This window comes from Protopterus annectens, chromosome 2.part0 (assembly GCF_019279795.1).
Source record: "Protopterus annectens isolate FY-2018-M chromosome 2.part0, PAN1.0, whole genome shotgun sequence".
NCBI lineage: Eukaryota > Metazoa > Chordata > Ceratodontiformes > Protopteridae > Protopterus > Protopterus annectens.
This window is the reverse complement of record NC_056728.1, coordinates 1,178,411,729-1,178,438,333: the sequence shown is the minus strand read 5'-3', so window position 1 is coordinate 1,178,438,333 and position 26,605 is coordinate 1,178,411,729. Positions and strand designations below refer to the sequence as shown.

Here is a 26,605-nt window from a genome sequence, read left to right as displayed (position 1 = left end):
ATAGTACTTGCTTTGAGCCTCAGCCCACTAATTTGGGTGTAGATCTGGCCAACCATTTGGGGTTGGTAACGTGTGGAAGTGAAATATGTATCCTTGGGAAACTATATTTAAAACCTATTTGTCCTTGGTAATTAGTTCCCAGTTTTTTGTCTGAAGAGCAATCTTTCCCCATAATGAGCAGTCAGTTGTAAAGGGCTTGGAAGTTTTAAAGTTAAGTCATTGAGACAGTTTACCATAGGGGAGAATCTTACTACTCTCTGATTTGGAAGTGGAAGCCTCTCACTGCTTAGTCCTGCATGTACCTTGGGACTGAAGCCTAGGTGTTCTGCTGATTCTGGGTTTCGACTGAGAGGGCCTGGAAGAGGCAGGAAAGGACCAATTCTTAGAGGGCCAATGCCTACTAAATTTTGGAGGCTGTACCTGTAGGAAATTTTTAACAGTTTGCATAGATTTAGCTTTTTTTTCCATCTTTTTAAGTACTTCTTCTGCTTTGTTGCCAAACAGGCGGTCCTGATTTAAGGGAGCATCCAGCAATTTAGCTTTAACATGATCTGGCAAAGATTGCTCCTTAAGCCAAGCATGCCTTCTAAGTACAGACCCAGTGACAGCAGCCATGCAAGATGCCTCTAGTGAATCAAAACCACATGCAAAGTATGTTTTCCAACTTGTTCAGCAGAATGCTTTAAATCCTGTAAATCCTTATTTTCAGCACAGTCAGAAATCAACATCATTTTCTCTTTAAACAATCCAATAATATGATGATGATACTTTAACATATGAAACTGGCAGTTTAAGGCCCTAATGGCCAAGGTTGCAGAAGTGTATACCTTCTTACCCCATCAATCCAGTGCCCTGGAATCTCTATCAGAGGGGGTAGGATTTTTGGCAGTAGTAGCCTTAATGCCCTTGGGTCCCTGTGAAATGGTCTCAGGATCCGCAGTAGGATTTTTAAAAAGAAACTTGTGAGAATCAGGAACCTTGTAATATTTATCAGGATTTTTGGGAGCAGGAGGTAAGGAATCAGGGGCCAAGCTAGATTCCAAAAAGGCATCATCAACAATATCCAGCACATGAGGGATAGCTAAAGGTCTGTGTTGGGGCAGGAATAAGAAGTCCCTAAGCCTCTTTTTAGAATCAGAGTAATCCTGGGTCTACCAGTGAAAATGATCCCTAGGAGTATGCAAGGTTTCACCAAAAGAAAAATCCTCTGGAGGGGAAGCAGAAGGAATAGAGTCCTCTGCATCAGAATCCTCATAGGTAGATAAGGGTAAATCCTGGTCATCAGAGGAAACAGAAATTTCAGAATCCTAATCAGAAGTTTCATAGGCAAATTCAGTCCTAGGTCTCTTAGAGGTGGAAGGTTGGCTTCCCCTGATTAAAGTAATAAGGTCTTCAGCCATTCTTATCATTTGTTTTTTAGGCATAGAGGCCTGACCATGCAGTCTGGGTGTCGGTTCTTTAGGCATGGTTCGAGTTTTAGGCCTTGAAGAAGAAGATGGCATTGATTTAATATGCAAGTCAGTAGGCCTGAATACACCCTCAGAAGCCACAGTGGCTCCAGACCCATCCAAGGTAGAGACATCCACAGGTTCCACAGTTGAAGCATCTCGCGGCATACCGGACTCTGAATGGGTCTCAGTAGAGGCCTGCAAATCTGAAGTAGCGGGTATCAGGGACTGCAAAAGCACCTGACTGAGTACCAGCGAACTGGCGACTAGCTTAGGAGAAGTGTCAAAAGCTTTGGACCTAGGCAGCCTGTCTCTGTCTTTATCTTTGCGTTTTTTCAGAATGACAGTAGTCGGATTGCTTACTGAAGACATATCTGGATAATTGAACTGAGTACCAAAATATTTAGAAGCATAAATATACTGACGATGAATAATTTGCTGTTTAAATAAGGCACAAAATCAACAGAGAGGTACATTGTGGTCAGGGCCTAGGCAAGGAATACAGTACAAATTAAAATCTTTATGAGGTATTTCCTTTCCACAAGAAATGCAATTATTGACTTTTACTGACATTGGTTTAGAGCAAGAAAAAGTTTCTGCAATGTGGTACTTAGCTTTAGTTGAAGACTTCGGTTCTGAAACTCGAAAATGAAAATTTCAAGAGTTGACTGACCGGCACTTGTAAACTGCTTCTGCTTCAGGCACTGCACAGCAAGAAAGACTGATGTAATGCCGTCGGCTGCATGCTTTATACCCCTGACTACCTGATGTCATGGAAGAAGGGACAGCAACCGAAGCAGGACCCAAGACTTTGATAATCAGGCTGACTGAGGGCTACTGCAAGCAGATATCCCAAATGTGATGACTGCAACAGTGAAACATCAGGGTCTAACAGTACATTATAATGTTAAGTCTGTAGGGTCCCCTTAAAATTGATGCTGTAAGCAAACATATCACGTGTAGGCAAAACTTGCTAGAGAGGTACCTACCTGTCTGAGACAGGAGTAGCAGGTATTAAAGTAAAACAATGATGAGTGCAACATAATATACAAATCAAGTTGGAAAATATTCAAGTTTGGGAATGGAAGAGGTGTACTGTCCACAGGAGGTCTGCTGTTTTTCAGTAAATTGGGCTGGACTAGGCATGAAAAATGGCACAGTAGAAATGCTTGAATACTTGTAAAACTGATGAGGTTACTGCTTTTCATACAGGCTTGAATTAGCTACTTCAGGATGCTATTACACTAATGTTTTAACTGCCTGAGTGGGTGGAAGCACAGGTGGATAGAAAAAAATCTTGATGTTAAATTACCTTTAGTTAATATATATGCCATTTCAAGTCTCTCTGACAATGCAGCATTAATGTAAGTATCCTTCACCTCTTAACTGACCCAGATTTTCTGGGGCATCCCTGATTATGACTCAAATTTTAGCTTTGTCCATTTAAATCCCTCCTAAAACTGCTGACTTTTGGAGAACATGAGTTGAATTACACTTAATAAATAATGGCAATAATTAACATTATAAACTCCCTTTACTTCAGAAAAGGCATATTAATTCACATTCTCTTATTCTGCCAGTGTCTCAAGTTAATATTATACATATCATAAGTGTTTCTGATTGCTCCTGATTATTTCTGGCTTGGTAGCTTATTCTGTTGAGATTTGTCCTTGATTTGTTGACAGTTATGGAGCATACTCATCAGCAGAAGCAAATAAATATATATATTTCCCTGTTCTTCACAGGCCTCTGAATTTCCTTACATTAATTCTCTGTTAACAGTCACAAAATACACCTCATGGAAATCTGGTCTGCATTTGTTGAACCTCTTAATGCCTACCATCAATGAATTGCTCAGTCATTAACCCCAGTATTTAGAATCATGAGTTAGATAAATACTCCATGCCTTGCCTCCATGTATAATCACTGTTGCTACACTGAATGTCAATGAAATATATTAAAGAGCAAATGGTAGTTCTTAGATTCAGATGATATTTTTTTCTGGTTTAGACAAAATCTACTTCAAATCACACTTCTCACATCCTCTGTCATTTTACCCCAGTCTAATATTACTCAAACCTTTCTACCATGAACTCTGCATATTTACTGGAAGTATATACTGGAGATAAGAAAAAGCCACCCCCAACACCTTCCTTCATTGCAGCTGTGGACACTGTCTTCAATCCTTAGAGGTGAACCTAATTGTAATGATTAAACTAAGCCTCTTTCACCCAGTTCATCAGAGATCATTGCATTCATCCCTTCCTGGTGATAATTGGGGACCCAGCCACTGCAAATCCTGGCAGAGAAAATATTATTATATTTCCCCCCTCATCTGCCATGTCAAAAGGTCCAGAAACCAGCATACGCCTTGCTCATGTCTGTCAGACAACAGAACAACCAACCTCTCCTCTTCTTTCCTCATTTCCTGTTGTCAGTTCTTTCCTCATTTCCTGTTGTCACTGATTGATATTCCTAATCTGTCAACTAGATCTGAAAATGACCATCTCCCAGCCCCACCCAATCAGTCAACAGTCAGTGAGCTCTACCTCTTGCAGTACCTTAGTAATGAAAGTACCTTAGTAATGAAAGTGTCTTAGCAATGAAAGTATCTTAGTAATGAAAGTACCTTAGTAATGAAAGTATCTTAGTAATGAAAGTACCTTAGTAATGAAAGTATCTTAGTAATGAAAGTATCTTAGTAATGAAAGTACCTTAGTAATGAAAGTATTTTAGTAATGAAAGTATCTTAGTAATGAAAGTACCTTAGTAATGAAAGTATCTTAGTAATGAAAGTACCTTAGTAATGAAAGTATCTTAGTAATGAAAGTATCTTAGTAATGAAAGTATCTTATCCTATCTTTCCCTACAGTACAGTGTCACTGCTTAACCTCCTGTCTTCTCGCTGTCCATTATAATGTTGCTGATTAATCAAAAAAGTTTAAATGTGCATGCTGCAAATGGAAGAATCAACATTATATGGCCAGAACTAATGACCATCACCTGCTTGAGTTGGGGGTAGCTCAGGTGGATGTAAAAGATCCCATAGATCTTATCAAAACAGGTAGAGGGTCTTTCTTTCTCTCTTTCTTTCTTTATTTATTCATTTGTATATTAAATATCTACATGTCTACATATTTACAAAATTTCTATTTTCATAATATCACAATTTCTCTTCATACTATTTCTTAAACAAATGTAAAATAAATGAAGAAACAAAAATGCATATCTTCATATACTCATACTATATTTATTTATTTATTTATTATTTGCAGTATGTTTGACAGGATGGTCCATTGGGCCAAGAAGAACCCATTTTCAATGGAGTCCTGGGGAGAAAAGGTTCACAATAACAAAAATTATAAACAAGTAATTGTGAAAAGCTCCACAATAACAAAAGTTATAAACAAGTAATTATATAACAGCAAATACAGAAGTACAACTAAAATCATAGTATTTAAAGATACAATATGAAACAAACAATCAAGGTTAAGAAAAATAAGAATTGTTGTAAATTCTTGCTAGTACTTTATGAGGAAAAGAATAGGAGTCTGGAGTACATGAGATGTCTGAGGTATTCAGAGGAGAAGCGGTTATGTGCAATGGCTAATTTTCCTTCAATTCATACAACATTTTTTTCTGCTGTAGCCTAATTCTTATTTTTTATGTCTGATGGAATCCAGTTCTTATTAAATAAAATGTGATTTGTTCATGCCTTCTAGATTTCTTGTATAATCCAAAACATATTTCTATCCATCTTCTGAATACTTTTTCTTCATTATATTCATACAAGATCTTACTTTAACTTCTGTATGTTTTCTTTACATAATATTTCTCAAAGTTTCTTAACTCATTCAATGATAAAAATGTTCTGATCTTCTATTTGCAAAACAATTTCTATTGCTACTTCATATAATATACTCCTTTCAATAATAACTCACTAACAGATGAGCTCCATAAGACATTCCGATACATTGCTATATTTTCTCAAAGTCAAAGTAAACTGTATTGTCATTTGGACCCACACACAGTACGAATTAAATGAAATTATGTTGCTTCAGTTTCAAGTGCATACATCACATACAACCACAGAGAATAACATGGACATATAACAGGACAGTAACATATACATATACTAAAAAAGACTGACAAGGTTTGATGTACCTCTATAACATTGGTAGCAGCCTTCATCAAATACTGCACATGTAGAAGAGCAGTTATTGCACAGAGTATACAGAATATACTGAATAGCAAAAGTATATTGTACGGCATGTTCAATTACTACTGATTCTTCTCTCATTTTTTTTTTTAATGGCATCACTGATAGTCTATTTTAAGGTCCCACATGGATTCATGGAGTAAAAGTTCCTCAAAATATCATCATACTCGTCTTTTCTATTTTTTTCTATACTTTCATGGCTTATCTGCCATGAAGCACTTTTTTCTCATATTAGTTTATTACTTAATCTACAATATCCTATCTCTGTCTACCTGTCTTGTTCCAAATTTCTTTAAATTTCAAGAGAAAAAATTGTGGTCATCCATTCTTGCCATCTTTTCTATATTTTATAACCCAATAAAGATTGAGAGGTTCAGCATACACTGCTAGATTAATTAAACCTTGACTACCATTGTTATCTATTAGATATAATACTCCCCTTTTAACTGGATTTAAAATGGTACCTGAAATGATACTGAATATTTTTTGTATTACTTGGGACCATTCATACATTTGCCAGCTAGGCTATTTCCCAAATTATAACTGAATGAATTCAATATACTTTTTTTTTGAATGACAGTCTAAGCATTTACCAAACCAAACTTAACTCTTATTTTTTCAGCTACCTCATCCTACTGTTTTCTGCAATTTCTCTTTTGCCAAATATTATACTTAACAAAGAAACACCATTTCCTAAGAAACAATTTCCTTCTATCTTTACTACAACCTTTATTATTTTCTCTTGTCTTTATTCAAATGCAGACTTACCTTTTGTAATAATTTATTCAATATAATCAGCACTTCTTTCATCCATGACTTATTCTAAGCTACAATTATAATGTTACCTGCATAAGAAAGAAAGCTTAGAATAGATATACTAACTTGCACTAAATAAGCATCCTATTTCATTAATTTTAGCATCTAACAACCCACTCCCAATGAAAATATCATATTGTTCATGGGGTACCCCTGTATCACCAATTGTCAAACTGATATATTGGAACTAAGCCACCCATTAACAAGTGGTGGCACATTATTATTTTATACACTGATTTTAGCACCTTTTATTTTTCTAGAATATTCCATATGCTTCCCTGATCTACATAATGAAATGCTTTGCTTTCATGATCACTTCACTCCTCTTATCCTTTATGTTGTATATTCACTCCTCTTACCCTTTATGTTGTATATTCACTCCTCTTACCCTTTATGTTGTATATTCCTGCTCTCATAATGTCATGGATTCATTTATTCCATATTTTCTGCACTATTGTCATAAGAATCTTAGAATCTGCATTATTTAGTGTTATAGGTCTCCAGTTTTTAATATACTTTTTAGCCTTTTCTGTATGGACTAAATATTTTTTTGACATAGCTCCTCTTTAAGCGAATCTTCAGTCAACCATTCCTTTGGTACTTTTAACACAATCTCTTTTTGCTACACTTTTTACTTTTTATATTACCATATCTAGTACTGTCTTTACCTCACACGGAGTCTTCTTTGACCATTTTAAGAATGCTGATTACCTGCTCCAAAGTTGTTCCTTTTTTTGTATTTCTTTCATTCTTCTCTGTGAAAATCTCTTTACAATCTTTTCTACATTTTCATTGTCTTTACCCATTCCATAAGGTACAGCTATGTGTGCATCAACAATCCTTACAATCTCATCCTGTTTAAACTTCACATTTCCTTCTTTATCCTTCACATCTGTCATTAACTGTACATCATTTCTCACAAATTTTTGCTAAATATTTTTTTGTTTAAATCGTAATTTTTCAACTTTTGAATATATTTCTCTTTCCTTTTTGAAATATTCTTCATCTCCAAACCACTGTAACTTACTATATTCATTGTTTTCTTTCAATGTATATTTTAATCCCAACTTTAAACACATCTTCTTACATTTTTCTTTGCAAACAATCCATCGTTCTGTTCATGATTTAATGATACTGGCAACAGTCATAAGATTTCTCCATATTTGAGCCTTTTCTCTTATCACTAGTTTTTACTCACTGTTTTTCCTGTTAAACTTTTTACTCCTTTCCCTGATGACACATTAATTCTCTCCAACATCTGTTCACATTGCGGACTTATTTGAAAAGCTTGTTAATGGATCACTAATCTAACACTTCTTTTATATCTTCTAATATAAAATAACATATTTCCATTTTATTTCTCCTTTTTATATGCCCATTGGCTTTGACCCACCAATCCCAGTTCACACATGTTATAACCTCCATTATTTTTTTCCTGTTTTGTCCTGTCTTTCTTTTTATACTCACTGTGTTGCAATTAAAACTTCCATCTATTATCTTCATGCTTACTAGGTTTGCTTTCTTAAATAACTCCTCATTTTAATTCATTACTATATGTGCATATATCCTTTTTAATTTGAATACTTCCTTATCCCATGTAATATTCATGACTGTTTCCCTGACTGCATGTAACAAATATCTAATATTTTCAATTCTCATTGAAAAGAAATACTATCCCTGAAAACTTTTCATATCCAGAATTCCATATACTAATGTTTCCCACCAATGTCTCAGTCTAAATTCTATCTTCTGCCCTAAAAACTAATTACACCCTTGTCTGACCTTCTGCACTATTTTAAAATACATACTTTTCTTACTCTGTAAAACAGTTCACTTTAATGAAATTAATGATACATAATCCTTTTCCTTTCTTCTTATCTCTGAATTGAATATTTTAAACTTCCTGTTTCTAACTTTTAACCTTTTTCCCATTAATATTTTGCTTGTCTTGTACAGCCTTCAGTTTCTTACTCTGAATTGATTATTCATTTCTCACTAAGTCAAACATATTTCCTGACTTCACTTCCACCCATTGTACTCATATCTGAAATTTACCCTGATTATCTTGAAAAAGACATCTTCTATTATTTGGCAACTACTCTCTTCTTTATTTAATCTGTCCACCTTCCTTTGCTGTATACTTTTTGTCTATTATATTCCTGCATCTCTCTTCTATCCCCTACAATCAAACCAGAAATGCATTTTTACATATTATATGTTATGTATTAAAGATTGTATTTATCACATGTCCTCTTTCTCCATACTGGTTATATCTAACATTTACATTTAACATTTGGAACAGTGGAAAAGGTTATGAGCTCTTAACAAGCTACTTCCTGAGGTACAGGGTTTCATTCCCTCATTTTTCATTTGTCTGTCGTCTGGCCTCGAGCAAGTCACTTAACCAGATATTGGTATGGATAAATTTGGGTTACCCTCACTAATGGTGTACTGGACTGCATGCATACTAAGTACCTACATATGAAGTTTGTCCCGTTTATTTAGCAAAAAAGAAGCACTACCACAAAAATTAGGCTTGGGTTGGTCTAAGCATTTTGAAGTCCCAATGAACTCTATCACAAGCAATACAGTATAAGATGCATTACAGGGTTATTTTCATTTTCAAGATAACTTTGAACTCCCTCTCCCATGTCTATCATCTTTTGATTTAGCAATATTTCCAACATCACAGATTTTTTTTCTAAAGATTTTTTCAAATTCTTTATTTTCATCTGTCCTAAATTGTAAGGCTACTTTTCTTTTTAGACTGGTCCCTTCTCCAGTGAATATCTTCATTCTGTTGTAGCATGTTTTTCTTTTGTTTTCAACTATACTGGCTTTTTTTAATATGGAATCTGACTCAAAAGTAACATCACAAAATAATTCCTTACCTAAGTGAATAAAAGCTCTAACATTCTGTACATTAAATACTAATTGTGCAATTATATTGTCCCAAATGTAATAGTGTATTGCATTTACTTCTTATTCTGTCGGTCTTTTTTGTTAATTTTGATTTGCATTACCTGTTTGTTGCTTTATTTCTATTCCATTCACTGATGCATAAGATTTTTTGTATCTTTATACAATTTTGTCATCCTTGTACTTCCATAGCTCCACAGAACTGTTTTCTCTTCCTTACTTTTCTTTTATGTATATGTGTATGAATGCATTTATTTATTATGTATTTATTTATTAGTAGTGGCTCAGAAATAGTATATGGACTGTAAGTTCTGAGTATTGACATTTAATTTAATCAAAAACAGGGTTTTAAAAAATAAATAAAATTATGGCCAAGAGTTATGGGTGGCAAACTCTATTGTTATGCAGATGGCATTGCCCCTTGCACCAACAAATTATAATCTACTCTGGTGGTTTTTCACCCTCAGTGTAGAATATGAATTTTCAACTAAATGGAAAATTGACTAATTAGGCTTTTGTGACACAACCAGTTACCACTGGCACAAAGATTTAATGCTGCAATTATACACATTTATATTGTTTGCGTAATAATGGGCCCTTTGGAATGTTGCATAGTCAGTCTGAATTCTTTATTTTTGAAGCCATTTTCAAAACTGAAATTTGCTTGCTTTTGTCTAGTTTGATTGGTATTCATATTATGAACTCTTCAGGCTTGAGCTGTTTTATGCATGTTTATGTTAGTAGTCATTTATTTTATTTTTTGTTATAAAAAGAGCAGGGTGTAGCAATCATCAATAAATGAAGGGATGCTACCTTCTGAAGTCAAACACTGTCAAGTAAAATGTTCAATATCTGCAGTAAATGCAAAGGGCATTTTAATAAAGATTATCATGCATGTCCATTATAATGCATCTTCTCATAACAGCTGAAATTATTGCAATTTACAAAAAACATGAGATTATGTAAGCACTTCCTGAGTTGCTGATTCCTTTCAACCTATTACTTATATCCTACTACACTCTTACAATGTGTGGTGTTGCAGTAGCTTAGAGAGTACCATGCATTTTTGTTGGCATTTCTGTAACTCTTTGAATAGTAAATACAATGTTTTAGTATAGTTAGTTCACAACATTTTAGAGCTTTTAATCTTTAATTGTAAAAATCTGGTGTAAACAGTAGTGCCCAATAACGCAAGCAGTTGAGCAAAGAATTTATTAATTAAGAGATAATAACATATGTTTAATATAAAATACTACAATGTCCATTATGAAATTTCAAAAGCAATCTATTTAAAAGTAATTGAAATTGTGACCTAGAATGAATTTCTATATTTGAAGTTGGATGGAAAAATCGATTTTCAATTCAGTAGTGCTTTAGTTACAAACTTTGATTACTGCTTATAAACCAAGAATATTGTGCCAGTCTTTACACAATTATCTGAAAATATTCCTCATTATGTGACAAAAGAGTAATCACTTTTGAATAAGGGAAATCCATCAAAGAGATGTAAGCATAATTAAAAACAGATTTTGCTAAGCATCTAAGGAAAGACAGGCTCATCCCCATTGCTGAATAATATGATTCAACTGTAGTTAATGAGAATGTTAAGTATTTGCCAAGGCTAGTACTAAATCATTCCTTCTAGTAAAGTAATATAAATAAATTAACAAGTAACTTTAATGTGTTTATCTAAGAGAATCAATTGTCCACAGCTTCATGTTTATATAAAGGTAAATTTTTTATCTTTAAAAATCTCTGATTATTTCCAATTCCATGTGATGGAAAAAAGTATTATTTCAAGAATAAAATAATTAATTGTGTGTGTGTGTGTGTGTGTGTGTGTGTGTGTGTGTGTGTGTGTGTGTGTGTGTGTGTGTGTGTGTGTGTGCGTGTGTGTGTGCGTGTGTGTGTGTGTGCGTGTGTGTGTGTGTGTGTGCGCACGTGTGTGTGTGCGCACGTGCGTGTGATTCTGAGACTGCATGTGTAATGCTAGTATGAAATAAAACATGATTCCTTTATAAATATGCATATCGTGAAGAATGCTAGTGTCAAAACAAAAAGTGTGTCAGCAGATCAGGTTCTTCTTATGATGTTATGACAATATTCAAATAAGTCAGCTTCTAAATGCACACTGGAAAACGTAATCAGAGGGTGTCTGCTGCATGTAATCTGTAATTAGAGGTTAACAAACATCGTAAGTAAGGTCTGGAGATTATTTAAAACCTAAGTTCTGTAGTCAAACATGTAGGCTAACCTGTATTTTGCACAATTACATTTTTGAGTGTATTTAGTGTATTTGCTAAGAGGCTACACAAGCATTTTGAAGCATTTTGAAACATTTTTGTCTATTTCTTTGCCAGAGTAATAGATCTCCTGTAGGGAACTACTGATGAAACTATCTTACAGGTGGTATTGGCAGTCACCCAAGTAATTGTAGTCCAGTCAGTGTAATTTTCATATAATTATATTAAAGAATATAGAGAACATGCAGAGCAATTGCTCCATAGCACCTGCAAAATACATACAGCTTCTCAAAAGCAGATTCAGGTCAATTCAATACAAGGTTTTAAATGTCTCACAAAGGTCTCTAAATGTCAGTCATTTTACTTAGTATTCCATGATTTAAACAGTTTGAGAACTGTTGTCCAAAGTGCATCATCTGTACATGCTGCTGATACAGACTTTTACCTGTATAATTACTTTCCTTATTACTTCTGTTACAAGTCTTACAGAAGGTATAATCTTAAGACCTATAACTTTATTAAGAGGTATCTCACAGGAGTTGTAAGTAGATCTTCTAATCTTAGCTGGAATTAATAAACTTGTTACACAGCACAAATAAGAATGCAAATACTTAGGTGCAAATAATGTGGTATTACAGCTTGGAAAACTAATCCTGAAGCAGCTGTCTCAGATTTATAACTGGACTTTAATCAGTTAGTGATACTATCACAATACTGGCAATTGTATCTGACAGCTTTTGCCTCTTTCTGTATTAATGCCATGTCTGGCAAGCCCACTAGGGTGTATGTCAGGCCCAACATTTCTTTGTTTCACTATATTGAAGAGCTGATATATATATATATATATATATATATATATATATATATATATATATATATATATATATATATACAAAATGGAAGATGGTATGTGTATTTATCAGAGTGGAGGAAACCAGTCTGATGTTACTGAAAATGTAGTTTACATACTGTAACACAAATACAATCATGAATAAAAAAGTTTAAATATATTTATTCAATAAATATTTTGGCAGGGGAGCTGCAGTACTATTTGCTGGTCTGTAGTCTCATCCCCTAGCCCCACTTACTTTGTATAGTAACTATGAGGTTACCCTAACATGAAGATAAACATAATATGTGTTTTTTAAACAATAACAAGAATTCTATTTTTTTGGCTCAGGTGATGCTGCTTTGACATAGTATGTTTAGTAAATGCATTCTTTTGATGTGAGAATCCTAGCACAGAGGGGACAAGGGGAAACAGACTTATTGCTGGAATACTAAATCTCTGTTTGAATTTTGTGTTAGTATATTTTTTCATTATGTATTATATACTATTCTGACAAACAAAGTAATATTTTCTAAAAATGTGCAAGCATGTTATATAAACATACACTCTTCAAGGTAAGAGTTCAGTTTATCATTTTTGTTGCATTAACATATTGAATGTATGCTTTCAGCTATAGAAAGGAAAATATTTTAGTTTCTGTGGAATCCATAGGCTCTGATCATTTTTCCATTTAAATGCACCTAAGTTAAATGGCAAGCAGTGATAGAAGGAAAGTTAAGTTAGTACTGTTCAAGAAGCCAGGTAAGATTAATATGTTTGGAGTTTCTTATTCTGGCAGATATTTTGCAGATATATCTGTTTTACTTCCTTCACTGTGAGTGGTTATATCACAGTTGCTCACAGCTGTTTCTTGGATTGCAACTGATTAACAATACAGTTTGCCTAAAAAAACTCTTACACTTGATGAATAACCTCTCCTTAATTGTGTACCCTAACTCCATAGTTGCACAATAGTGGAGAAAGACGAAGTTCACCAGTACAGCATGCAGAGGTCTCATACAAAGTGATCCTGAGGTGCCTAGATTACAGTCCCACAAGCTGTGAGCAAAAGTGAATTTGAACTAAAGGGAACGGGTGATTACAATGCATATGGCCACCAGTCACATGTAGGGAAACCTTTTTACTCATTTTAGCTTGACATCATTTCTCTTAATTTTATTAACAGCTTAGTCGACTTTTGTGTATACTAAAATAAGCAAAAAAAAAAAAGCTATAAGATATCAAACATACGTTCTTCTATGGTACTAAAATCTGACTGTCAGATGTTAAATTTGTAAATCTGCTAGAAGACATTGATTGCCTTTGCTCTCTCATATCTATGTTAGCACTGGTTAAGTTATACGTACAGCAAACAGTCAATTACTTCATCACTAGTACTACTTAATTTTCTCATCGCTAAACATTGCAATCATATAAAAGAAAAGCTCATTAAAGATAGTACTGATATGTTTTTTATAGCTTGTTATAATAAGCACGATGAGAAGTAATTCCTATATCACTATCTCTGTCTCCAGGGTCAAATTAATATATTTTGCATATTTGTCTCCTTCTGCTAAACAAAAGTATTGCAGCATTGTGTAGTAAAATGAAAGAAATACCCTTGCCTTGTAATTCCTGTGAAATATTTATCTGTCAATCACTCATTATTTATGTGGCTATGCAGCCAGGTATATTGCAATAACAAAAAATAAACACAAAACAGGTTAACAATATGAGCATTAAGAAAGAATCATATGAACCGACCTTTGGGAATACAGTGTCTTTTTACTGCTAAACATCAAGTCACAATATATAGGAAACCCTGGCTCTGTATTGCAGATGGGCAAAGTTCTGACTATGACCCTGATGACCTAAAACAGATTAGTGGTTTGGACTCTGGATTAGCCAGAAAGGAAAGAGTGGCAGGCAGTGAACAGCAATGCTGGCCTGTCTATCCCAGATGAAGAGAGGCAGTCTGTCCCACTACAATGCCAAAACCTACTGGAGTATGACATGAGAATGGGTGCATTACGTGCAGCATATAGGATGTGTCCTTAGAACTGTGAAGTCACAGTCACGTGGTAGCCTTAAAGGGACATGTATTGGTATATGCAAATCAACAAGAGGAAGGCACTGCTGGTTGTTGTCTCTGCCAAAGGGGTTAGCGAGCGCCATCATAAGAAAAAAACTTTGGAGGTTGTTACAATGACAGTGTCAGCTATCAGTTCTCATCCAACAGGGGAGTTAATGTGTCAAATGACTGTGGTAGGATGATACTTAGAAAGGGATGCAAATTCAACTGGAAAAAATATCTGGGAATCAAAATATCTGTCTGATATCTGATTACAGGTAAATTCATATATACTACAGGATTCTAACCATTGACCTATCCTCCTTTTTCCCCTCTTTATTTAATAACCTGCCATTTGACATCCTCACATATAAGACTATTTTACATGTTTCTGCTCAACTCTGGAAAAAATAAAAGCACTTTAGGTTTAAAAAATCTGTTAAAGAAACAAATCTTTTTACACTGTCTACTGTAGCTTTACATGTGTAAACTTACTGCCCACACTGAAAAAGACTAAAGTTCTGATTCTGTGAATCCATTCTCTTATCAATCTGATTATTGAATATAAAGCCCTTTTAGCATTATGATTGTAATAACACATTACTCAAGAGACCTTAGAGATTCATAACTAAAAATGGTGTTGAGACCCTCAGTTATCCAAACAGACTTGCATCTGTCTTCTTACACTAATTTTCTTATAGACTCCTCTGCAGTGATGTAAATCAAACCTTTTGAACCATGAAAGTTCTCCCCCTCCTTGACCTCCTAATCATTTGCTATACAATGGTTCAACAAATCCCTGGTCAGATGACCTATAAGGCATATAAATAAGACACATTGGTATGATATATTTATATCCCAGTTTATCCCCTGCCTCTGAAACACATTTTAACTACACGTCAACCACAGTAGCACTCTTGCCATCTTCAAAATAAACCTGGGATATTGGGCAGCCTCAAATTCTCTTTAAGTCTACCTTGTGTTGCCCATCTTGTGTACTGAGAGAACCTTTGTATTTGGTTTGCTGTCCAGAATTGTAATGGTCTGTAGACTGACTGATTAGCACTTGCCTATGAACCATTAACGCTCTTTAGACTAAGAGATACGTCTGGCAGGTGCCACATCATTAACTAAGAGTCTAATAAGAATATGTTTCCCTACAATTAATGGACCTGTACAAAATGTGGATTTTAAGAATGTTAATTTTAATGTAGCTATGTTATAGTTAACTAAGGATGATTAATTACTCTGCCAATTTGCTTCAGCTGTGCCATTCTATGTACCAAAGAGAAACTTAAACAGGACACCATTACAGCAATGCTTTATTTTTCAGACATTTTAGAGGACACACTTGTTGTAATAGAGAATGCATACTGGCTATGAATTCGATGTAATTGTGAAGAAACATATATTTTTGTGAAGTAGAACCAAGTGTTTGTAAGTACTTATGAGCTATTGATTTGTCAGAATCTTAAGAAGCTTAGCCTTGCATTCTCATGGTAGTTTTAGCCCATATATCTTGTGTATAAACAACCCAGACATGTGCATAATACAGATGTATTGGGACATTTAGATGTTGTCACCATCTATGAGGGACAAGGGTGTGATTTAAAATTTTTATTGACTCAGTACCTAGATATCTTAAGACCTAGTTATAGCCAAAGAAATTACACATACATTTTTAGAGTGAAGCACAACATACTGACATGTTTTAGTAACATTGCAAATATATGTGTCCAACAAATTTATATATATATTTATTTATTTCACATTTGTTAACCGGGATAGTTCAACTAGGACAAAGCCTATTTTCTAAGGAGGCCCGGGGAGAAAATCTCCACAGTACAATTATATTTAAAAAAATGCATGTTACAATATCTATGTAATACAATAAGATTAACAAAAAATGACAACAATGAAGACAAGAGAGACTTATATATACATGTAAAATGTGCTTAAACAGATAAACATAATGGTGGCACAGACAAGTAGAGTAATAAAAAGTAAGACACAATATATTGGCTAGTTAATAAGTTTCAGGTTCCAGGAGTTCCTCAGTAAATAAAAGTGAGTGTTTTTACTCCATTGTAAATGGGATGCATTCTGTTTGAACAGAGTGATCATGGTAAGTGAACAAAGTACCGCTGAAGTAATAATTACAAAAAACAGAGCATGTAATGTCCTGCATACTGACAGTGTCTGGCTGTTACCAAAGGCTTCCATAAGCCAGTGTGGTGAATATCTGTTCATGAGATTGAAGGGAGTCAATACACATACAATAAATCAGTGCACCAACAGAAATGGGGGTAAGTTAGTTAATGAGATCCTGTGCAGAAGTAATGATAATCACTTTGTTACAAGCAGTAAAGGCAGAAGCATAGTATGTTGCTGGACAACATCACGTCTCCACTTGCCTTATGCATAAACACTCAAGAGTTGATATAGAACAACTGCCGTGGGCATTTGTATTTCATATGGAAGTGTAATGTGCAACCAACAAGTTGGAAAATTGTACTTGTGTATCCTTCATCAACAAGGCTTTCTTTTATGTTGCTAGAGAAAACTTACTGTTCAATACTGAGACAATGTCTGAGCATTTATGTGAAATCAAACTGAGAAGTACCATGGTAAATAGGGAATACACTGACTATATGTATGCATGTCAATATATCAGTTAAACTACTAACCTTAGTGGTGTTTCATTGCTGTTTGACATTAACAGAGGAACTTGTGTTTAAGAAGGGAGTCTCAAGGCATATCTAATGATAATGTAGAACTTTAGACAGGAAGGTCTCACTGGTTAGTGTATACATCCATGTATTTTGCAGAAAGATATATTAGGACAAAGTGAAGAATGTCATAGGATGAACATGATAATTATGATCTCAGATATGCATAAAGGTTACTTGCAAACTTGTAACTATAGAGTGTGTGTGTGCATATGTTTGTGTGCATGTATGTGTAGGTGTGTGTCAGTGTGTGTGTGTGTGTACATGTGTGTGTGCGTGTATGTACGTGTGTGTGAGTGTGTGTGTGTGTGTACGTGTGTTTATGTGTGTGTAGATCTGTGTCAGTGTGTGTGTACATGTATATGTGTGTGTGTGTGTGTGTGTGCACGCACGTGCGCATGTGTGTGTTTGCATGTGTGTGCATGCGCGTGTGTGTGTTTGTATGTGTGTGTGTGTGTGCGTGCGTGTGCACGTTACTTGCAAACATAACTATAGAGTGTCTGTGTGTACATGTGCATGTGTGTATGTATGTGTAGATGTGTGTCAGAGTGTGTTTGTACATGTATAAATGTGTGGTGTGTGTGTGTGTGTGTGTGTGTGTGTGTGTGTGTGTGTGTGTGTGTGTGTGTGTGTGTGTGTGTGTGTGTGTGTGTGTATACAAGACGCACATGCATGTGCTTGTGTGTGTGTGCGTGTGTGTGTGTGTGTGTGTGTGTGTGTGTGTGTGTGTGTGTGTGTGTGTGTGTGTATGTGTGTGTGTGTGTGTGTGTGTGTGTGTGTGTGTGTGTGTGTGTGTGCGTGTGTGTGCATGTGTGTGTATGTGAGACAGACAGAGATTTGATTGTGCCTCTGCTTCTCTTATCTTCTTTTTGATTGGTTTAAAGTTTTCTTGTGGTATCAGCCAGCTTAGACAGGTAATAAATCCGAAGTGTTAGGGTGAGTACCATAGTGTGTGAATCTGAATGGCTGATTTAATATTTAGACTAAAGCCTCAATGAGTGTTTTTAGTACAGCCCATAAACATTCTACGTATCAATGAGGTTTCCACACCATGGAAGAAATGAGATTTCCCACTTTGCAGGGGGCATCTATTTTGGTTCAGCAAATGAAAGGCAGCACGTGAAACCAGTTTAGCATTCTTTTTGACTCAAGAAAACAATATTAACACTTGGACTAGTTTGCAATAAAGCTGAGTTATTTAGACTACTGCGATCATTAAAAAGCTGCCAAAAAAAAATTCTTTCAGAGCATTAAACACAAGAACGTCTTTGTTCTAAGGTGTTATTAGTTTTGCTGTATATTGCAGATCAGTTTTTGTATAGAATGATTGTGTGATGAAACATAAGTAGCACCTTTTGATCTTTAGTTTGTTAAGATGCATTAATTACATTTTTATTATTATTATTATTATTATTATTTTATTTATTAATAAGAAAAGTCAGGGGAAAATGGAAAGCAAGGCAAATATTCCGTATTTTGTTGACAGGAGTAAAAGCAGACAGTGATGAAGAGAAGGAGAACTTAGGGCCACAGACTGCGTCTGATTGATTAATGAGCTCTGTTGATTCTTGTTGAATGTAGGATATGATGTCCTTCCTTTATGTACCACAAGCAAACACCACAATGCTAATATTCTTCATTTTTGTTCTCACATCCGCTATTTGTATATGCAGATATCTGGTAGTGATATTTCTATGCTTCATGTTTATGAAGCCTCAGTTCTGTCATCAGTTGACATGCCTCTTCCATTGGCAAGTCAACGCCTTTCTTATCATACTGACTACTTTTACTCTATAGATAGAACATCTGCCTTCCAGATGGCTTTAATTGCCCAACCAGTATTGGACAAAGTGTAAACAACAGGTTTCTAATTTGAAAGGACAGAAAAGGTTAGAAAATGTATGGTCCTTAAGTAGATACTTTGTTGATGTTTCTGAAGACTCTTACTTCATCTTAGATGTTTTATTTTATCTTTTATGACTCTTCCATGCTTTATTGATGTCACATGTTTAGTGATGTGGCTACTCAGTGCTATAAAACAAAACTGTAATGATGTCATTAAAGCACATTGTATTGCACTAGGCTTTGAAGAAGTCATGCCGCTGCAGGTTACAGAATGACAAATCCAGCTCATTATCCAGGACTTAATGTGTATTGAATTCCTATGTATTGCGGTGGTGGTGCTGCAGTAGCGTTGTCGCCTCACAGTTAGACGTTGCCCGTTCGATTCTCAGTTAGAGCATCTTCTGTGTGGTGACATGCGTGAATGGGCATTCCTTCGTTGAAGGTTGTGCATTAGGCTCAGCAAGCCAGCACGTAAAAACTCTACTGCCAATCATTAGCGGATCGGAGTTCCGCTGTGGCGACCCCTAACCGGGAAAAGCCGAAAGACACAAATGTGTATTGAATTCCATCAGAACCCAATACCTTGTTAATGTTGTTGTTGTTGGTCTTTCGGCTTTTCCCGGTTAGGGGTCGCCACAGCGTAACTCCGGTCTGCTAATTATTGGCAGTTGTTTTTTTTATGGTGTCAAGTTGCCAGCCCAATGCCCAACCTTCAACGAAGGCATGCCCATTCAGCACATGTCTTTCGAACGCCCACTCGACCATGGGGAGGACATGCAGACTCCACACCTTGTTAATGTTCATCTTAAAGAATATTTTCAGAAAATGTTTTGCGTGAATGAGATAGTGGTCCTCCAGTGGATAATACTCACTGCATGTTTTACATGTTTCTCAGTCTTATATATATGAAGGAATGGCTACTGTTGGTACTTTTATACTGCACTGTGTCACTATCCTTCCTCTCTTTTTGAGCCTTGGTATGCTTTTGCTAGTTTTACTATGTTCCTCAAAGTACCAGTTAACAAATTCTAGAACACAGCATTTTTTTAGGTCTGTCCTAATGTCAGAATACCCAAGAGTATTGTAAGGTGTGAGGCAGTTGGGGCATGTAGAATTGCACTTAGGAAAGGTTTGAATCTTGGAATATGTTTCCATATGTGGTACAGTGATACTTTCATGTCCACAGACTCTATAGTGGTAGTACTGCATTTTTGTTACAGCTGTTATCAAACCAGACAGGGGCATAGCATTGCAGTTTGATATCTTTGGCACCATACCCATTTGTTGCCCCCAGGCCCTCTCCGGCTCACTATCTCTCATCTCTACCACCTTTCTTAATGCCAACCCTGCCTTCTCTGGTCTGATCACTACTCAACCCCCCTCCACTGGTCTTGCTGTCAAGTCAAAATTTTCTTGTAGTCCTGATCACCAAATATTCAAAATAATTAGCACAAAATTACCTTTGTTAGCATCACATATCATAGGTTACTCATTGTAATCAAACCACTGTTTCTAAAGTCCAAACACAAGTACAAAAAATGTTAAAACTGCAAGTGCTGATATAACAGAACAGTGTAAATATGACTGAAAAAAAAAGAATGGCATTGTTCCAGCCTCCTCAGAAGGCTTAGAGAAAGAAAGAGAGAGTTAGGTTATGAGTTTGGGTGGTGTGAGGAAGGAGATGGAGATTTTCTTCTTCAAAAATGTTCAATGGGGGTGGAGGACATTGTAAAAAAATTTAAAACTGAGTTTTAATAATTTAAAAAAATATAGATTTCCTGCAGTCCACCCTATCATTTGCTTATTGACTATGCGATGATTTTCTACTTTAGCCCTGTTTTAATTTCATTCTGCCTATATGTACATGTCAAACATTTAGCCCTTCTGTTTCCTCGTTACCATGTTATTCATCCAGACGTATCCAAACTTAACGTTATTAGTGTTCTGTGCAATGGGAAACACCCTAGCTATGCATCACACTGCCCTGATGGCTTTGCCTGCATCCATCTCATAATGCCGGGCATGAGTCATTCCACACATGATAGTAATGTCTAGATTTTTTTTCCTCTGTCGGATCCCCAGAAATAACCAACCAGGGTTACATGCTGCCCCTGGATTGCCTCCATCAAAGTAAATTATTTTTCTCTGTTTCACCTTAGAAAGTTGCCTACTGTCAGTTTTACAGTTGGGGACATTTTTGCAGATGTAATAATTTCATGGTTAGTGTGTGTAGAAGCAAAGTGAATCTTTCTGAAATAGATAACTAATCAGCCATCTGCCGTGTTAAGCACTGATGCTGTCTTACCTGTAAAAGGAAAATGAAATAACAAATGCTATTTAGTCTCTTTTGAAGCAGTTGACTATTTGCTGGGCAATGAAAAGTAATAAAAGGAAGTGAATATTCTAGTCTTACAGTGAACACATTAAGTTACCAGACTGTCTGCACTCTGGAGTTAAGTGGTTGGATAGTCTGTAACAAACCATATATTACTGTAGAATTTGACCCCAACGTGAGTGTGAATTTTATATAAAAGTCTGGGGTTCAGCAGTAAGGCCACCAATTTGCAGCAGGTTACTGGAGTTGTAATCGTGCCGCCTAGTTCATTACCTGTGACAGGCTCAGCATGTAAAATTTTCAGTTTAGTGATACAGTATCATAGCTCATTTGTTGGGGTCCCGAGCGAGAATATTGGCCTTGAGCAAAGAACACAATTAAACTTATCCTGCATCATTTTCTAAGCTACAGGTAATGTGTTGTCTTCTTTTAAGAGTACACAACTATCTGCAGGAGAGGTTTTTTTTTGTTTTGTTTTGTTTTTGCAGCCTAGGTAAGGAGAGAAGTAAACCATTTATTTATTTATTTTTTATTTATGTGTGTATGTATTTATTTCCCAAACCAGCTTTTTCACTTTAATCCTGACAACCATATGAAACCCCCCATGATCAATTTATTCCAAGTCTTCCCCAATACCTCATACCCTCACAAGGCCTAGAGTTGGATGGTAAGTGCCAGTATGCTCCAAATCCCAAAATTCCTTGCACCCTGATGGGCTTCCAGTTTGGGTGAGGAGAGATCCACTGACTGACCAGCTAGAGACATTATTTATACAGCCATGAAGGAGATTTGTAGATTCATTGCTATCTTGACAATAAGGGTGTTTCTTGTTTGTCTGTAACCTTACTTCCTGCATGACTGATGTAGACATTGCATCACCATCTGGAATCCCAAGCCCTCCCAAACACATGTCCATGATGGCTACCATCACCAGATTGGGATTACTAAGCCCGAGCTTCACAATGTGTTGCCACTAGAAATGTACAAGCCTCCACCTGCTTGGTAGCTATCCAACCACTTAAAGACCCTCCTCATTGCAGCAGGCTGGGTGAGCTGCTGTAAGCTGCTCACTCTCACACCCCAGCTTGGCTCTTCCAACATCTGAGCTGCTATACGAATTTGGGTCATCCAGGTCATAGTTATGGCTTTATGACAAAGTTAGGAGAGGCAAGTCATTTAAAAACAAAAAAAAACAACAGGGCCCATAACTGCACCCTGATGTACCATTGCATTATTTTTCATTATTAAAATTATGAAATGCTTGGTTTAACAAAAATGTGTAGTCTGCAGGGCAGGTGCAAAACCATTCACAGGCTCCTTCTTCACAGCCATAGCTATGTTATTTTGAAATAAGCAAGGAGGGACCTCCATTTTCCAGGCACGATATAGATCAATGAGTATGTTAGCAGTCAGTAGTCCTTTCTCTGTGTTTTTAAGAGTGCTGTCAGTAACAGGGTATATAGGTGTTTATGTACTTACATGAGTCTAAAGTCATACAGTGAATGTGACTGAGGACCATTTTTATGCATTGTGCTAGGACTTGCATATAAACCACTCTTTAGAGTGCCTTTGCTGATAATTTTGGGTATTAAATAGGCCAATAGTCAGGTACCTCTGATGAAGGAAGTACACTAGGAATGAGAAAAAGAACACTGAATGGTGAAAATGTTATTATGTGTCTAAGTGGTTTGGCATTAAACAAGTATTGCAACTTTTTTTAATATATCACTGCTCTAAATAACTTGTATAGATGTTTATACTTTGTAAAAAATAGACAAAGAAAATTATACAAAGCATGTATTTCACAACACACATTTCTTACTTATTTCTTGTCAAGCAGGAAAGCAGTGTCTTCATATCCACACTGGCTATAATAGCCAATTTGAATCACATTTTATTAGATACCTTGAGAAATAACTTAAGTCCACAATCTCAAAGTGATTAAAATCTGCCAGTTTGTATGACTTCACCAACTCAGTCAACTACTCTGTATGTGGTGGTACGGTCGCTATTTCATTAAGACCCAAATATGGCTAAGAACTGAAAGAAATATAATGTTATGTTTCTATAAGACATAAAGCAAAGAAAGATGCCATTTTTTTAAAATATTCAACGTTAGCCCTGTATTAATGAAATAAATGCAGTACAATTAACAATGCTAAGGACTATGAATAGAAGAACATTTTCAGATGTGCTTTTGTGTACCTACAGAAACACATAACAGCAGGAGTATATGTAGATTACAAGCAGTACTGTATCTTTCTTTTACTTAAGAGGTATGAAGGGTGATGTATCTGTTTCAGTGAAGGTTTTTCTAATCAATTTCAGTGGAGGTTTTTAATTTGATTTATTTAATAATACAATTAATAATTCCACTGGAGTAGTATAATACTGGTCTTAGGTGATACCTTTCTAACAATAAATTAATACCTATGTTACAACTAAATTGTCACCTTGGCTTCATTTGAATCTAAGATAAAGTATACAGAGAGGAAGCTCAGCAAAATGGCTTGCAGCACAGTTCCCAGATTCAGAAACCAGTTGCTAGGCACAGCACCGAATGTAGGTTCAGAAACTCAACTCAGCAAGGCAGCCCTATGAAGGTGCCTCTTGGTTAAAAATGAAACAGTGTTACGAGCTATTTCACTAATCCTCCTCTCTGTGTATTTGGTTACTGGTCTATGTGTTTGTGTTGAATCTAAGATTTTTTGCATCTTTCGGCTTTTCCCAGTTACGGGTCGCCACAGTGGAACTCCGGTCCGCTAATGATTGGTAGTTGATTTTTACGTGCCGAGTTACCAGCCCTGATGCACAGTCTTCAATGAAGGTATGCTCATTCACGCATGTCTCCACGCAGAAGACGCTCTAGCTGAGAATCGAACCGGACAGCATCTTACTGTGAGGCGACAATGCTACCGCAGCACCACCACCGCAGGTTGAGTTGAATCTACGATGAATTTAATAAATCTGGTAATAACTCTGAATATTTCTGCTTATTTGGATATACTATATTTTTACAAGATCAAAATATAGTACTTAATAAGATTTAGCGTGTATATTTTTTTCAATGAGGCCTTTCAGATGATACATAATTACATGAATACTGAATTTTGTATTTGGTGTATTGTGAGTCAACTATCAGTAGGTTACTAAAAGCAGTATACATACAGAATCAGTTTTACTTCAGTCATAGTTTTCAAACCTCTTCTGATAAGTGGGGTAAAGCATAGATCAACTCAACTGTCCCTGTTATGGGGGATCATTCCCATTTTCGGGCCTGCTTAACCCCTGCACATGATGTACCTATTTTCAGAGGTATGCCCGTCTTTTCAAGCTTGATTTACCCCTTCGTAAAATTCTGTTTCCCTCATCACATGTGATTTTTGAAGATATCCACTACAGAGAAAACCACAATACATGACCAACATACTAGTGATAATAATAGTATATAGGGAATACATATCTTCCATCTCCTTTTTTTTTTCCTGAAGCAAAAATAAATGAAATTATGTAGCAGAATTTTGCAATACGGTTCATTAAACTACAGATTTTAAACGGTCTCTTTGACAGTGTGCTTATATTTTCCATCACTTTTGTCACTCTGTTGTTTTAAATGTGTTTCTGCGCTGTATCCCACATTCCTACGGAACACAGAAAGAGTCATGTGCCTTTTGTTATTAAAATTTATGCTAATTAGATGACCTGGTTTCAGCTGGATGTACTTACTTTTCAAGGATTTTAAGACTATTTTCAATGTCTGCAGATCAAGACATATAATAGAGCACTTACCACAAAATTAATATTGCAAACATTTACAAACAGTATGTAGATACATTTAGGAGAAAGTAAACGAACAAGTATAGTTTGAGTGGTTCTTTAGTGGTTATGATATAGAAAAGGGAGGCCTATCCATGGTCAAGACGGATGATGCCTTATAGGTTGAAGTGTGATAAACAGCAACAGAGAGCAAGGTGCTAGAAATGAGAAAGCGAAAAGTGGATATTTACAAAGTATAAATATAGTGTTAAAGACAGCAATAGAGAGATAGCAAGGAAGCACATTATGTACATATTTACAGTTTTATAATATATAAAATGTGATTTAGTCAGTGAGTGAATTGAGCAGTAGGAAGTGCATGACAGTGGTCTGTAAAGATGTGATTTTGGTGATTTAGTAATAAACCTGTAACGTTTCATATGCATTTGTAGAGCTCAGTTAGATACTGTTTAAATTCAGGCCTGAAATCTGAGTATTTAGTAATGTCTATGATTCTGTGTGACAATGTATATGTGTGTGTATGTGTGTTATGTAGCTTAGTATTTCTCTAATTTACAAACCTGTTACAATCTATTAAACTGTCCTGTTATTTAGGCAGTGTACCTAGGAAACCCTGTTGAGCACTGTACCTTAAACGACCAGCTGAACAATTCCTCTCTCTCTCCCAGCATGTTTCCCTTCTCTCCCAACTACTGAAACCCTATGCAGAACACTTAATTATTTTTATTAAACCCTGTAGTACTCCTACCCATCTCCCAGTACTCCATAAGGGCTCAAAAAGAAAACGCCATGGAAGGATCTATCCTACCTTGTATTATGGTTGTATTTTACTAGCTTTTTCCCTTTAAACTGGCTCCTAATCCTACAGATAGTCTTCCTTCATCTATTGTCTGCTATGCTCCCCTCCCTGCCCCCAATTTCCACCTGCCTCCAGTGGTCCTACCTTTATTACAAACGGTAACCACTCCCACCTTTCAAACAACCTATAACATCACTACACCTATACTTCCTCCTACAGCTTCTCACTACTATTCCTCCTACTCAGCTAATATGTACAAGCACGCCATACCTATACTCACTGCATGCACTCTCATTGCATACATCACATCTTACCAAACCTCCACCATCACACACTCAACCACTACCACTGTACCACCACACACACCACCGCTCATATCCCACCTCTACTCTACTACTCTCCCATCAGGTCAACAACCTTCTCGATACATCCTCTATATAGACTAAAGACCACAATACCTAAACTAAAAACAACCCCACAACTTAACATAACCATACTGCCATACCTATTACCCACAGAACACAATCAAAAAACTTCCCTTATAAGCAAGCATATACAGAAATTAATAAAACTAA

At 35.9% G+C, this 26,605-nt stretch overlaps 1 protein-coding gene across 1 annotated transcript in view; it reads left to right on the top strand.

The window, feature by feature from the left end:
* Window positions 1–26,605, top strand: part of GRID2 (glutamate ionotropic receptor delta type subunit 2) — a 4,699,489-nt gene that overhangs the window by 3,092,509 nt on the left and 1,580,375 nt on the right. The gene's annotated exons all lie outside the window — the stretch shown is intronic.